This window comes from Gadus macrocephalus, chromosome 12 (assembly GCF_031168955.1).
Source record: "Gadus macrocephalus chromosome 12, ASM3116895v1".
NCBI lineage: Eukaryota > Metazoa > Chordata > Actinopteri > Gadiformes > Gadidae > Gadus > Gadus macrocephalus.
In genome coordinates this window covers 10450915-10467232 of record NC_082393.1, presented here as the reverse complement: position 1 = coordinate 10467232, position 16318 = coordinate 10450915, and positions in this window count along the sequence as shown.

Here is a 16318-nt window from a genome sequence, read left to right as displayed (position 1 = left end):
ATTAGGGCTGTACGGTATGGACTAAAATGTATATCACGGTATGATTTGAGGAATAGACGGTAACGGTATTATATCAAGGTATGTTAATTGTATCTTCTAATTTCGATAAAAAATGCCTCTGAAGGGGTAAAATACTGGAAAGGCAGCAAAACCGCGTAATTTTTTTTAAAATCTTTTCTCAAGTTACTTCCATCTCTGAAAAACACTAATGTTTAATAGTATGGATTTGTTTCTCCACTTGCTTGCGGACCAAGTGTTTTGACCATCTCTTTAAAGGCCCACTATGCAACTTTTTTAGCCAAAATTACATTAATTATGCTGGTTGAGAGTTATTCTGATGGTTCTGCAACCATTTCTGGGTCGTTTGGTGGGTGTGTCATTGCCCCATGTCACCTCTCCAAGGAAAAAGCGCACATGCAACTTGCTCTGTTCGGACCGACACAATCCGGATGTGACGCAGCGGAAGTATCCAATCGCGCCTCGAAAATGTAGTCAGATTGTAGTTTCGAAAATGCTTTACGGCACAGACACACACCCAAACATGGCACTGGCTAGATATAAACAGCCAGTTGCGAGGCAATTGTTGCATTCATCATGGATCAATCGACTGATAAGGGACCCAAGAGGCGACTGTCGGTGGAACAAAAGAAGAATGGACCAGAAAAGAGATCAGACACGAGTGAAAGGGGAACTATGCAACTTTTTTGGCTTGATTTACCTTACTATAACAGGCTTAGAGTCATTGCGATGGTTCTATTATACATTTTTGTTCGATTGTTCGTTGTTTCGACTCCCCCTTGTGCATCTTGGCGGAGCCATGTGAAGGTTATTTAGTTATTTATTTATGTTGGATTACTAGGATCATTTAGGTTGATTTAAGGACGGCTTTTATGATGCGATAGCTAATAGAAATAACCGTGTTTGTTTAATTATATCCTGGAAACTAAAAAGGTCGATGTTCAGTTTATGAAGCCCTACAGATGCCGCCGCTTCAAAAATGCTGATTATGATGGGCGGTGAATTTAACCTGTATGGGGAAGAGTCCCCCCCAATAGAGGGCCCTGAGGACAAGCGGTAGAAATGCATAGTTCGAGTACCAAAATATGAAAGAATAAAATATATATTTCCTTATAAATTATGATAAACCAGACATTTCAATAAAAGTCTTCACGTAATCTATGGTTAATAATTGGCAATATTTACAATTAAATTAAATAAGTAGGATAAAATGTTATCCATAATTCATCCTAATTGTGATTGACAATATACGTGTTACATTTTTCTTTACACGACGGGCTATGTAGACAGTGGATACTCGATTATTACAATATATCACAACCAGTTTAATGGTCTACCAAAACGCACAGCCATAACATGACCCCGACTGTCCCCGACTGGACCCCGACTGACAACGTTCCGGTAACAACAGAAGTGTGTTGCCTAATATTGAAAAAATTTTATATTATGATATTTTGTTAATGTTACGAATTTAAGTTTTGCATGTTTGTGTCTTCCCATGTGGTCTTGTCACCCTGTTATTCTGCAAGGTTGTTTAAAATGTAATCCTTTGAGGTTAGTGGTCAATCAGTTCCACTCTGTTCCTTTGTTATCTTGTGTTGGTTTGGGCCTGTTATCCTTGATCCCCAGGGAAGCACAGAGACGCAAGTGATAAGGAACGGCCAACCCCATATTTATGACATCTTAAGGAATGATGACTTAAATGACCATATGGTTAACAAAGGCTTTTGGTTTGTTGGGAGGCAGCTGCCCTCAACAACCCATTCTGGGTGTGTAAGAACTCCTGGCCACACAGCGGACCTCTCTGCGGACCCTTTAGAAAATGAAGGGCTCCGCAGGGAGAAATCCCATCTGAGGCCTCAGATTATTGAATAATATGCTTAGGCATGATCCAGTCAGTGCCCGTCGGGGGAATAATGGCAGTAACCGTGTTAATTGTCGCCGGCTGCCGTTGTATTCTCTGCGCACGAGGGCTACTGCATCGGCTGATCACCACAGCAGTGTGCGCTACAGAAGCGCCAAGTGCCATTCAAGCTTACATGGGGATCAGATATGATCCGATGAAAGTGAACGATACATCACCTGAGGGGCCCGACCCTATCCAGCTGTAATATGTAGAATAGTCAACACCTATACTATTCTAATAGAAGCGCCTGTGTATAAGATAATCAATATCCCGGATTTACTTGAATAACAAATTTTTAAAGAACCTTACCAGGCTATGTTTGTTATTGTGTAGTGTTGCTTGGTTGCGAGTGCAACCCGTTATTTCTGTATCACTGCATTGATAATGGTACTGTTGATTTTCTTTGAGAAAGTTGTTTGCAGGTTTCCTGTTGCTGACACAACGACGATTGAACGCCTGAAGGAGGCTCCCATGATGTGAAAGTAACCTCTCTGTGAGCTGAGCCCTTGACAAGGAGGGACGAGTCTTGGGTTCATGAATTACAGGCCCCGACGGCGACAGAAGAAACAATGGCTGCGATTATAACAATGTCCAAAACCACCCACATGCAACAGCGCACCAATACACGAAGATCACCTGAACCACCCAAATCAATGCTAGCCTATCAATAATCTTGAATTTTTTTAATTTTTTAATATGACTACTAATTTTGTACTTTAGTTTTGCACATGTTGAAAATTGTATGGCCTTTTTACACATAACCAAAAAGTATTAGCTTAGGATTTCTATGGATACTTTTGTTTGTGTGCTGTTTGACCATATGATTGTATGATAACCAGGATATATGTTCATTGTTGTATTGTTAATAATGACTTGTATTACCTATGGGACCCACCAAGGCAAATGCCGTTTCAGTATTATGGAAACTCGTGGTGGTTTATCTCCAATATGTAGTTTTTTCCACTCGGTTGGTGGTGTTGATGATTTATCCTACTTTGACTATGTTTTCGGTGTGGTAAATGGTGTTTATGATTTAAAATATTATTGTATGGTCATCTGAGATGACCAAGGAGGGATTGTTACGTATTTTAAGAACCTGAGCTGCCCCCACATAGCCCCGAGGAAGCAGGACCAAACATATAAGCCGTAAATACTATACATCGCCACAAGGGGAGCAGGACCTTACTGAAGGCTGCAATAGCTGCTCCATCCACAGAAGGCAGCACCACAGACAAGTGAGGAAGCCAAGGGTAATACGTCACACCGGCTCCGCCCACTTCACACAGGCCATGTGGATCCTACCATAATAGTCAACAGTAAATTAAAACTTGTCAGAATCTTCTGCTACCAGACAAAGGGTTAATGTTTTTGATCAACTGGGAGACGCTCAGCACGTGTTCAACACGCTTCCACCTCCTTTTGCTCCGTAGTTACCATACCGAAATACTTTAACAAATAAAGTAAGGTAAAAGCGATCCGGATTGGAACCCTCCCTTTCTTATTTACATAGGCCTACAGCTACAGTAGGCCTGATTTCCTCTGAATGTTAAAATAAAAAAATTCCCTGTCCATGTCAGATCCCTGTCCATCATACTCCTGTTGTCTCCCTGCACACCTCACTACCTCCTCCATCGATCGCGGCCACAGCCCTCTCCCTGTACAATATTTCATGTTCAATACATTTCAGGATCAAGTGTAAGATTCAGTTTCAGTATTACTTGTTTTGGAAACCTGACGTGGGGCTGGCACCGCCACCATCATTTTATTTATTGCACCCACACATAATAGCTCCATACCATGTGGGGTCATTTCAGACTCCTTTGCTTCCTAACACCTTGTGAGTTCCCTGGGTACACCAGCTGATGGGTCTGTGTATATATTGGGCATTTGATTCTCGTTTCAGAAACCGGAATATATTAAAAAACAAGTGGTAATTATCATTTCTGTTTTAACATTCAAAAAGGTATATACAAGGTGCTTTTCTTATAAAGTCAAAAAGGGGCAAACTAATCCAAAATAATAATTGTTAAACATATAGAGAATCATCGGGGGATTACTACCATGGTCGGTAAACAATGCGACTGCTATCGCTCAGGGCCCCGTTTCCCGAAAGCATCTTTAGCCTAAGTGGATCGCAGAGTGGGTCGTACGAGCATCGTACAGTTTTCACACCGTTTCCCGAAAGCATCTTTGGTAACGAACCTCTTAAAAACGCTCACGAGTCACGAGTAGCTAACGAGTGCTCCAGGGTACTCGTAGGACGCTAAGAGCCTCGTTAGCCTACTATAGCCTCAGTGGCGTAGCCAGCGGACATTCCTAGTATTGAATGCGTTTTATTGGTAACACATTGGTAATGGTGTATCACGTGCGTCTGAGCCTAATGTGGGCCATTATGTTCTTAGTTTGAGAGACAGTCCAGGAAATGTTTGAGCAGGCAGGGCACTTAAAATGTGTGAGAGAAAGTGGGGGGGATTTGTGCAGACTGACATAGGCTACTCATAAAACGTAGTGTAACCTGCGTTGTGTTTTGTTTTCCTTCAAGCATTGGACTCGGACGCTCAGCATTGGGTGCAGCGGTTTTATTGCCTGCACAATGGGTCAGCAACATAAAGGACAGGTTTAGAGCATTTCCTGGTCCGCCTGCAGCAGTTACCGTCTTTTCTGCTCTATAATTTATTATATATATTTAAAACAGTTGCGCTTAACAGTGCGCATAAACAGGTGATCCCTCCCCTCATGTGGCGACCAGCGGTATTGCATGTAAAAATGTCGGGACCGGCTAAATTTTGAATGCTGGCATTGAATGCTAGCAACGCCACAAGTGGGATTATAAACATACATTTAACTAAAACAACCTATCGGTTACCTGCACAATGGGTCAGCAACATAAAGGACAGGTTTAGAGCATTAGAATATTACAAATGCAAACGAAAATCAAAACTCAAATAAAAGAAACAATACAATGCCAAATATATGAAGAGTGTATTAAACAACCGTCTACAGATAAGTGACAATGATATTGATGAATTACTGAATCAATGAATTACTTTAATAAAAGTTTCATGCACGTTTTATGCTCAACCTACCTGCAGCAGTTACCGTCTTTTCTGCTGCAGGATATCCGGAATACAACATTAACAACATATCAAAATAAAAGTCTTGACCCAATGATACAGGATTTAACTATATACATACTCATTTTATTTGTTCCGTTACAGTAGCATAAAATAATGTAAAAAAAAAAAAAAAAAAAAAAAATTAAAAGAATTAATAAAAAAAACAAGCAAAGGAGCAGGCAAAAGGTAAAATTTTGTGCAACATAGCTGTCACACATATCACAGCGCATGACTTGGCCGGCGAAAACTGGAGCCCTCCGCTGGACTTGTGAAGGCATCTAAAGTGCAACTTCCACCTCCCGATCGTGCGCTCAGGATTAGGACTGATATATATGTCGGCCTAGGCTTAATCAATTGTGTTTTAATATCTTTAGCATTCATATTATTGCAATCTATTCTTTTCGTAGGCTACTCTGCGGTTGGCCTTGATGGGGAGATATTTTAACCCTTTTTAACCCCATTTTCCTCCGACATTCCTGCGTCTCCCCCTGCGTCATAGCCCGTTTCAGCACCATGTCAGTGGACAGGTACAATCCTACGATCGTCGTGAGTGCAGCGAATGTGCGTTCACGTTAAGAGGAGTTTCGGGAAACGCTCCAAAGAAATGATCGATGGTTCGAAAGACCCACCTTTCGAACCATCTTACGAGCGAAGATCCATCGATATCGGGAAACGGGGCCCAGACCTCTCGCTTATGATGCTACAATGCTAAGAATGCTAAAAAAACAAGAATATTTCTGCATCCGGTACGTCATGAAGTAGGGCGTAGCCATGGCCATAGACCCATGATGCGGAAGCATATCTCTCCTTGATGTTGCCCTGCGCCATTGAGCAGTTTACATAGGAATGAATAGGTGCTGTCACGTTAAAATTGTACCGGGGGCGAAAATTGTACCGGCCTACGTCATCAGTTGTTGACAACTTGACAACCAATTACGTAAGGGTTGTCCGTTGCCGGGCAGGTTTCAAAAAACATTCGGCTCATGTTTCCAAAGACGAAATAACATAATACAAATAACGGATCGCTAGATAACACTTGTTTTTACTTTATATTTGTATTGTATTGAATTGTTTAATCGAATTTAGCTAGTAAACTGAGTGTTTAAAGCAGGTTGCAAAAACCATTCGCGCTCATGTTGCCGAACACCAAATTACATAATACAGATAACGGATCGCTAGATAACACTTGTTTTTACTTTATATTTGTATTGTATTGAATTGTTTAATCGAATTTAGCTAGTAAACTGAGTGTTTAAAGCAGGTTTCAAAAACCATTCGCGCTCATGTTGCCGAACACCAAATTACATAACACAGATAACGGATCGCTAGATAACACTTGTTTTTACTTTATATTTGTATTGTATTGAATTGTTTAATCGAATTTAGCTAGTAAACTGAGTGTTTAAAGCAGGTTTCAAAAACCTGTCTTGTCGCGCTCAATGAAGGAGAGCAATGAACGAGCATGAAAGTTTGCGAATGTTCAAGAACCTTCCTACGTCATTCGACGCGTTCGCCCGTTGCCAGGCAACAGACGATCGCGTCGTCTGTTGCCAGGCAGGTTTGGAATTTTTCAACAACTGATGACGTAGGCCGGTACAATTTTCGCCCCCGGTACAATTTGAACGTGACAGCGCCATTTTTGAATCCGTTGTCCATTTTATAATATGTCCATGGCTTGACCATGGGCTTGACACCATAGATATATATATTAACTAGATGTGGCGTATAGAACGTCACCATAGGCGGCCATCTTCCCACAGTAAGCTGCTCACCCATAACATTGTGTTGGTAGTGGTACATGTACTTTTTAAATAACCATAACTTGCTCAATTTTCAACCGATTTACAAACGGTTTGGTTTATTACAAACATTATTAACGTGGTTATGATATCGTACCTATTTTAAAACATTATTCTATTTTTCATTATTCTGTCAAAAGTATGCAGTGTCATAACTACATCTCTGACGTTTATAACAAACCAAACCGTTTGAAAATCGGATGAAAATTGAGCAAGTTATGGTTATTTAAAAAGTACATGTACCACTACCAACACAATGTTATGGGTGAGCAGCTTACTGTGGTAAGATGGCCGCTGTCACACTAAATTTGTACCGGCTGCCAAATTTGTACCGGGCGTGTCATCCATACGTAATCCACTCCAAATCTGCCTGGCAACAGATGATCGCTTTGCGTCGAATGACGTGAAAGGTTCACAAACATTCGCGAACCTTCTATCTAGCGATCCGTTATCTGTATTGTGCTATTTCGTCATTGACCTGCTTTAAACACTCAGTTTACTTGCTAAATTTGATTAAACAATTAAATACAATACAAATATAAAGTAAAAACAAGTGTTATCTAGATCCGTTTTCTGTATTATGTTATTTCGTCTTTGGCAACATGAGCGCAAATGTTTTTTGAAACCCGCTTTAAACACTCAGTTTACTAGCTAAATTTGATCAAACAATTAAATACAATACAAATATAAAGTGAAAACAAGTGTTATCTAGCGATCCGTTAACTGTATTATGTTATTTCGTCTTTGGCAACATGAGCGCGAATGTTTTTTGAAACCTGCCCGGCAACGGACAACCCTTACGTATCAGCTGATGACGTGCCCGGTACAAATTTGGCATGACACCGCCATCTTGACGACCGATCCCACCCACTGACCCGCTGATTACAGTGGTAACTCAGCACCAACAACAACACCTACGACCACAATCAAACAATGAGGATGCGCTCTTTTATTCTCTTTAGTGCAGGTAATGAAAGGTTCTGAAAGATGGCATATCCATGTAGCTTACTAATGAATAAAATGCATACAAAAAACGTTGACATATGACCCACTATGTTCTGCTCCATATACCCAATGTTGACATCGTCCCAGCCAAAGAGTATTGGTATTAATACCTCATTCATTGTCCAAAATAATCCATAATAATTCAAATTGGGTTTTGTTGTGGGTACAAAATTTATCTTGAAGAAAACTCGTCCTAAGCGTCCCCGGCGAAATTATCGTCTGATTTGATAACTGATTTCAACGATCAATGATAGTAACCCACCACAAACAGTTCACAAGAAGTCACAAATATATAGTACCTAACTTTGCCCTTATCAGATAAAGATTATTGGTGGCCAAGTGCCTCACTTTAGCGTCCTAAACCCATCCAGCCACAGCAATATTGGTAGGCATCAGTGCTATTGAACGCTTTCAAGATATCTCCACTGTATGGGGAGGGGTTGTGGACTAAATAAATATAGGCCTATATGTCATGAAGATTGATTTGAGGCAAACATACTAATGGACAAAAAAAAAACTAGGGATAACAAATAAGGATCGGAGCCTAAAATCGATAATATCTCTGTCTCTCTCTAACATTCAGATGAGCGGTGTGGGCGGCCATACTTGGCGAGATCGGTCGTGCAAATGGCGGCGTTCCAGAAAACGTGACGTCGATGAACCGTATGAATATATATCTATGCTTGACACTGCCAAGACGCAAAACACTGCTCAGATCTGCTCACGTCGCGTACGCGTTTACGTCACATACATGTGCCAGTACAACACCTTCAAGCTGCTCTGGCAGCTCTAACAACCGGAGTCTTTCCACGAAATGTACAGGACATGCATAGATAGTATTACTGAAGGATCTTTTAGTTTTTTGCGGCACGGATAAGAGAAGAAGGAAGATTATACGCATGCGCTCAGACATGGCGGTGTTTTGTGATAGTTTATCACAGCACCACCTAGCCGCCTGGCATGCATACCCCAATCGAATTCCACACACTTTTGCGTCACGGTATGCACACAGATTTCCTCCCGAAAACGCTCGTCTAAACGCGGAATAAAAAGTGAAGACGCGACGCCACTTTTGCGTCTTCTGTTCAGACCGTCATCGTGTAAACGTAGCCTTAGCCGATTTTTTGGTGAAACCGCATAAGACTTGTCCCTTCGGCCTACCGTCCAGACGGAGCCGGCGAATCCGGTGCACGAAACCGCACATTTCTGAAACCACCCTCGGAGGTGGTTTCAAATCTATCAGGACTTATGCAGTTCCGTGTTAGGATTCGTGTGGACGTCTGAAACGCTTGATGGCGTTAGCCCCCCACCAGCTGGGGGACGTCAGAGTTGCATTGAATTTTTTATTCATTATTTTATTTGTATTCTTTTTGTAGCTTTAAATAAAGCCCCTTGATAAATGTAATTACTAACTGTACATTAAAAAGTATTTCTGCTCAATTTAAAAGGTTGAATCTCCCCGTGACTGAATGTTTGTATACAGCACGCAGGCTTGATGTGCACCACTTTTTTCTGTGGAGAACCAGCGAGAACCAACAATATTTACGACAGCGTTTCTACAGCTCGATGAGTTCACCAACTAATACTCTTCACTAGAAATGTTGTGTGAAATGATTTTCAAGCAGTCTTGCGGTATCCGCTTGGTAGATGGAACAGCGAGGTGTCCGATAGGCGGAGATCTCGATCAGCGGGAGTGGCCAGCGAAGCTGTGCATGGTGGTGCATGGTGGGAGTTGTTGTCTTCAATCCACAAGTGCCAAAAAGTCACTTTCTGCCTTTTCTCGGTCAAGACGGCACCAAATTAGAATTGTATTTTATTATTCAACTACATATAGGACCCAATTTCAATACATATTCATGCCTCCACCGGTGAAATGCTCCTTTAATCAGCTAAAAAAGGTATAGCAACTAAGATAGATAAATAATTATTGCATAGATAGATAACGATAGATATATTTAATCCTTATCTATCTAAACTCTGCATTTGCTTAATATTCCTAACACTTAATATCCAGCTATTGTTAAACAGTTTTTCTTCTCTTTCTTTCCCTAAACCAGCCCAGACCCCTGTACTGCAGGATAAACCTGAAGGTTCCTGTCCTGGACGGTTTTTTTAATGGCCAGGACACCAGACCAGATTTTCGGTTGAGCAGAGAGGCCCTGGCAGTGCTGCATGACCTTCTCCTCCAGGAGCGGAGACATGGATGGGGTGCCACCATTAAGACCCTGGTGTTTCTCTTCTGGCTGGCTTGTGGGGCATCATACAGGGTGGTCTCCAGAGTGTTCGGGATGCCTCGTTCCACTGTCCAACGCATCGTCCACAGGGTCACTGAGGAGGTGGTGGCCATTCGCCACAGAGTATATTTTTATTTATTTTATCACTCATTTCCTTTGACTCTTGAGTTGCTGTAACAAGCAAATTACCTCTGTGGGGAATAATAAAGTTGTTCTTATCCTATGTTAAGTTCATCCAATTCCCGAAGACCCCTGAAGACCTGGAGGAGGTGACCCGTGGGTTTGCAGGGCTGGCAAGACACCGCGCTTTAGTGAAAGCAGCGGGAGCAATCGACGGCTGCCATGTCCGTATCAAGCCAACGAGCGGCCCTGAAGGTCACTGCTACATGAACAGGAAACTGTTTCCTTCAATCATTCTGAAGGCTGTTTGTGACCATCAGGGCCGCTTCCTTGATACGTACGTGGGCTGGCCATGGTCGGTTCATGACTCTAGAGTCCTCCGCCAAAGCCCCCTGTATAGGTCACTATACCCTCCTCCAGGGCACTTCATCCTTGCAGACGGTGGGTACCCTTGCCTCCAACACCCACTACCCCTAATTTTTTTTAATAGTTGTATTGTAAATAGTTGTAAATAGTTACATGAAACCATGTAACTACAGTTAGGGTTTTCGAAAGAAACAATGTGTTGGAATATAACAGAACTTTATTAACCCTTTCTTATTGAACATTATTTGTCAGCTATTCTCTCTAAAATGGAGAAAAGCCTCTCCATTCTTTCACTGCTCTCCTTGGCTCTTCTTTCCTCTGCCTCCCTTTGAAACCTCAGGTCCTCTTTTAAGAGGTCAAGTTCTTCATCTCTATCCCTTTTCCTCTGCCTGGACCGTTGCTCTCGCTGTCTTTCCTCCTCCTCCTCCTCCAGCTCCTGATCCACCACTGCTGTACTTGGCCCTGGTGTATCCTCGGGGATGGAGGCAATTAGGACAGGGGGGGTGATGGAATGCTTCTGTCCCAATACTTCATCCATGAGGACAAACCACGGCCAAGTGGCAGCAGTGGGTATCCCACCTCCTCCCTCTCCTGACCCTGGAAACTTGCAATCCTAAGGCAGAGGAAATCAATCATGGCAGTTAACCACAGCAGTAGCAAAACCAATTTCAGCAAAAGTGTTTCTGAACTTCCATGGTTAAAACCAATAATATATATTTAAAATTACATGTACATACTATATATTTATTTTTCAAATTGTCAGATTTTTTCTTTGCCTGCAGGGGAGTCACCTATCTGGAGGAAATAGGCAGGCCTATTTCCTCCAGAATTATCCTAATCACAGAGAGTTGATTAATCACAGAGAAAACAAGAGAAAAGAGGAACATTTATCCATCATGTTAATAGCCCATGTTAACAATAGGCCTTATACATACATTTGACCAACATAATTATATATTTTTTTTATAAATTAACTAACGATATGAATAAACTGGTGAATAGCGCATCCTTCTCCCCCTCAATTTAATGCAGTAATGAGCAGTATGCGCCTGGCTCCCTAAACCTAAACCAAATGTTAGAATTAGTTTTGCTTTACACTACCAAAAAAAAGCAGTTTAAATAGCAAGATAACCAAGTTAGTAGTTTAAACAAACTCAACGTTTGTAACGTTACTGTCCGAAAACCAAACACAACCTGTTCGCCTTGGTTTATTTATCTAACGTTACATAATATGAAGTAGCGTTATATAATCGCCACAATTTCGGTAAATATAAGCATTTTGACCTCTTGTCGGATGCTAGTTAGCTTGTAACGTTACCTTACTATTTATTGCCTATTATTTTAACGAAATAATAAGGTTTTAAGATAATAATAACGGTTTAAGGGCCCTTTTTTTTGTGACTTGAAACCAAATACTTACATTTAAATGTAAAAGTTGCCTCCGCCATCTCGAATGGTTTCCAACGCGAAATGAATCTCATGATACGAGTAGGGTCTGTCTGCGTCCTGCAAGACGGAGGCGTAACTTGTAGTGGGCGTAACTTGTAGTAGGAGGCGTAACTTGTACTATGAGGCGTAACTTGTACTTTTCTAAATCTCGGTCCACGCGAGATCTTTCTCTTTTCGCGGTAAAAAAAAAAGCCTTGTAAATCACGGTTCACAAGAGATCTTCCATGAAGTTGGATCTTCAGATATTGATGTCGGTAAGTAAAAAGAAGTAGATTAACAAGATTTTTTTGTTTTGTTTTTACAAGCTTAATGAACTCTAGAACTAGAGCAGACTACTTTTGGTTGTGATACTGTTTAACATTCTTTACGAAATGCTCGAACGCTTAGGCCTACTGTTTTAACGTTGGAAGAAACCCCAGCTTTCGCCACCTCGGTGAAGTTAGCTCGATGTTGGATATTCGACAGATGTTCAACAGATATTCGGCCATTCATTTCCTATGGAAAACAGCTTTTTGCTCAATAGCTTCCAAGTTAAGGGACCCAGAGGCCCCAGACCAATGTAGACCTGTCCTACTATGTGGTAACAACAACACACACCTCCCTAAAAATTCATATATTGCACATCCTATTTTATTTCAATATTTTAATAAGTGGGAATGACTGGAGTCTTTATGATAATGGTAAGTCGTATTTAAATGTTTTCATGTCTTGCTGTCATTCGTGTGTTCACCCATTTATGTTTTCCTTGTTGTTTTTTTGTGCAGTTGACCTTGTACGTTGCACTTGATGCTCCATTCGACTACACCATAGTAAGGAAGGATCATTTATATTTAGTGTGATGGAATTTAGAATAACTACATATTTAAAGATGTCATAAGTAAGGAATAATCACCTCAAGGCAGGGCAATAAACAGTTTGATATGCCCGGCTCGTGGACGGCTTACCTTACCTTACCGGTAACCTTCCACGAGCCGGGCATATCAAACTGTTTATTGCCCTGCCTTGAGGTGATTATTCCGTTTATTCTACTTCGCGCCGGCCAACACAATAAAACAATTCAAATACTTTAATAATTAGCCTTTTCCTTATTCGTATTGCATGCTTATTAAATGTATACTCTGTTTAAGTTCATCTCCCTCGAAAAGTAGTTCCCCTTAGAACTACGGTGAATAACGTTAGCTCAGCTGTAGGTAACTCGTTTCTATAGCAACCACACAAGGCTGCATCTGATCACTAGTTTAATAACATAGTTGCTACATTCGTATCAAGTCAGCTTTAATGACGATCGATCAAACACGCACTCCTTGGTTTATTTTTTACAATGGACCTCATGTTTGAAATGTATGTGATAGAAAACATACAAGCGGCGTATTGATCAACTGTGCTCAGTCAGCAGCAAGTAGAACCGACAAGTCAGCGGGCAATATGCCGGATTAATGCACCCCTCCCAGCCAATCAGAATCGAGCCTTCTTAAATGAAGTAGAATAAGTCTACCTATTTTATGTTTAGGTGGATATGCCAGCCCTTAGGAGGTGGTGGTGTATCATGCTGATGGAGAACTTCCAACTGGACAAGTACTTATTTAACATTAGGGCATTTACAGTTTCTCAAATGATTCAACCTTTATTAGCAGGATTCATGCTTCAAGTCAGAGCCAGACCCCAAGGTCAGTTTTCTTTGTTATCATCAAATAAGCTTTCTAGTGCAAAAGATTCACAAAATGCACAGGTTTGTGTTGTCTGTTTCAGGCTTTGAGAATGGAGGAAGAGAACCAGTGAAAACAACGGTAACTTAATTTACTATACATGTGTTTCTTGTTTATAAACATTGCGCCTGGGCACGCCAATCCGGGGCAGAAAGTCATCTACCATTATAGAATGACTATCAGAAAGCCCAGTTTAAATGTAATGTTTATTAGTTGTGGTTAGCCTACTAATCCCCCGTCTATAGCCAGGAAGGCTTGCAGACACACCCTCAACATATTCCCAAGCATACTTTTTGCATATTTGAACCTTTGTCTATCTAATTATTTGACTTTAAGATGAAAGCTGCTTTCTAAGGTGCTAGCTATGCTTACATTACTTTACGACCTGCCACATTTGAGATGCACACGTTTGAGATGCACACTGAACAGTCACAAAATACTCTATACTGTACAGGCTAGTAGATGTTGCTTGTTTCTTCTGCCCCGAGTTTGCACAGTGCAACAGTGATGACGTACCTGAGAAATCCATGTATTGAAGACCGGCAAATATATATAAAATGAAGGCTTGTAATGTGAACGCTATAATATGAAGGCTTTCTCATAACTATCCTCCTGTTAGTGACATTGTTCTTGTCTTGTCTCTATCAGTGATATTTATTTTAATTCATTGTTTTCTATCTCATGCAGGACCTTGAAAACATGCAGCAAGCGATCAATAACAATATGTATTCAATAAAATTATTTGAATTATTAATCTGCTGTCTTTAATTATTTGAATTATTAATCTGCTGTCTTTTTGTTAAAGGTATAAAAGGATAAAGTAGGCTAAACTTAAGCAGGTTCCCCACGTTAAACTGCTATATGCATTACTTGTCATTGTAAAATTGTAATAGGCTTCTTTTCTAAAATGCATATGACTCAGGGATGTCAGTTTCCCGTAAGGCTATGATTAAGCTAATCAAGAGCATATCAAGATTAAGGTAATCAAGAGCATATTTTTAAATGAGAGGGTCGGGTGCATTATTTTTATATAAGGCCTAATTTTTTTATTTTTTAATTTTTTTTTTTTATTTATTATTTATTTCGCCATGTACACAGGTACTAGGAATTCTTTCTCTGCTTTTGACCCATCCGGGTAGCCGGTGAACACATACACACACACAGAGGTCCACACACATGGGGGCACTCACATGGGGGCACTCACATGGGGGCACACACATGGGGGCACACCGGCACTACCGGAGCAGTGGGCTGCCGCGGAGCAGTGGGCTGCCGCGGTGCAGCGCCCGGGGAGCAGGGGGGTTTCAGATGCCTTGCTCAAGGGCACCTCATCCGTGGATTTTCTCAGGATTCGAACTGGCCACCCTCCAGTTACCAGTCCAACTCCTTCACCAGTATGCCACGGATGCCCCGGTTTGAGGTCCGAGTTGCGGTCATTTATGTACCGGCGCACCACTGCTACATACAGATCACTTCTGCGATTTAGAAAAGTACTAGACACAAGTTACGCCTCCGACTACAAGTTACGCCTCCGACTACAAGTTACGCCGCAAGTCTTGCAGGACGCAGACAGATACTATTGGAGTAAAGCGGCGATTTTTGACGAGCTCAGAGTGTGACTGTGTTGCTTGTCCACACCAGTCGAAAGGAGCGTGACGTCACATACGAGACATGAAGTCTTTCTCATTGTGTTTTACAGCCTATAACTGAACAATTGCACAATAAATGGTCATGAAAAATTATAATTTAAATCCACCAACAACATTTGTGTAATCCAGGGCATATAAAGTTGAATCTGTAGAGGCCCCTGGTGAAATAATCGGTCACCTTTAACAACACCAGCTATATTTTTATTCTCCAAAAAATATGTTTTCCAATATTCATACCAATTTGATGTATTTGGCAGCTCCTCAACATATGTTAACCAATATCATACGCATCATATGTCTCTACTGGGACCTGTGTGCTGGGACCTAAAATATATTATTTAAAGGACATTTCCCAGCAGGAATATGGATTGGGTTGAAGGCTTTCAATTATTAAAGTGGATGACTTCATGGTCAATTCGTTCCTCAAATTGAACCTTGAGGAAGCATTACTGGGTACTCTTTTTTTAATGGAATACAATTATGGAAAAGTTAAAGAAAAAATAAGGTGATGGATGGGTCATTTATTCATGGCTTCTTTGAAGTTAAAATATTTCTCAATATATGTGGATAGTGTCACCTGACATAGAAGCCTTTTTGGGCCATGGACCAAATTGGACAAAATTAGAGCAGCAAATTATTCCACTACAGGTCACAAGTTAGTAATATTTTTCACGTCAAGTAAACTTATGTATGTATTTAAAATGAAAACACAGGCATAAAATGTCTCCTCAAAGCCACATCTAGCGTCTCCCATTATATCGTTAATGGTGCATTCTCCTAAGGTCTGGTTGCATACCATCATTCCTCCGATCAAACGCAACACAGCAACATTCTTAAAGGGGTGATGTCATGCCACCAAAAAGGCAGACTTTCAAACGGCATGATGGCTAATCATGATGGCTAATCACACTCACACCTTGTGGCATGATACCACCCCTTTAACACACAGA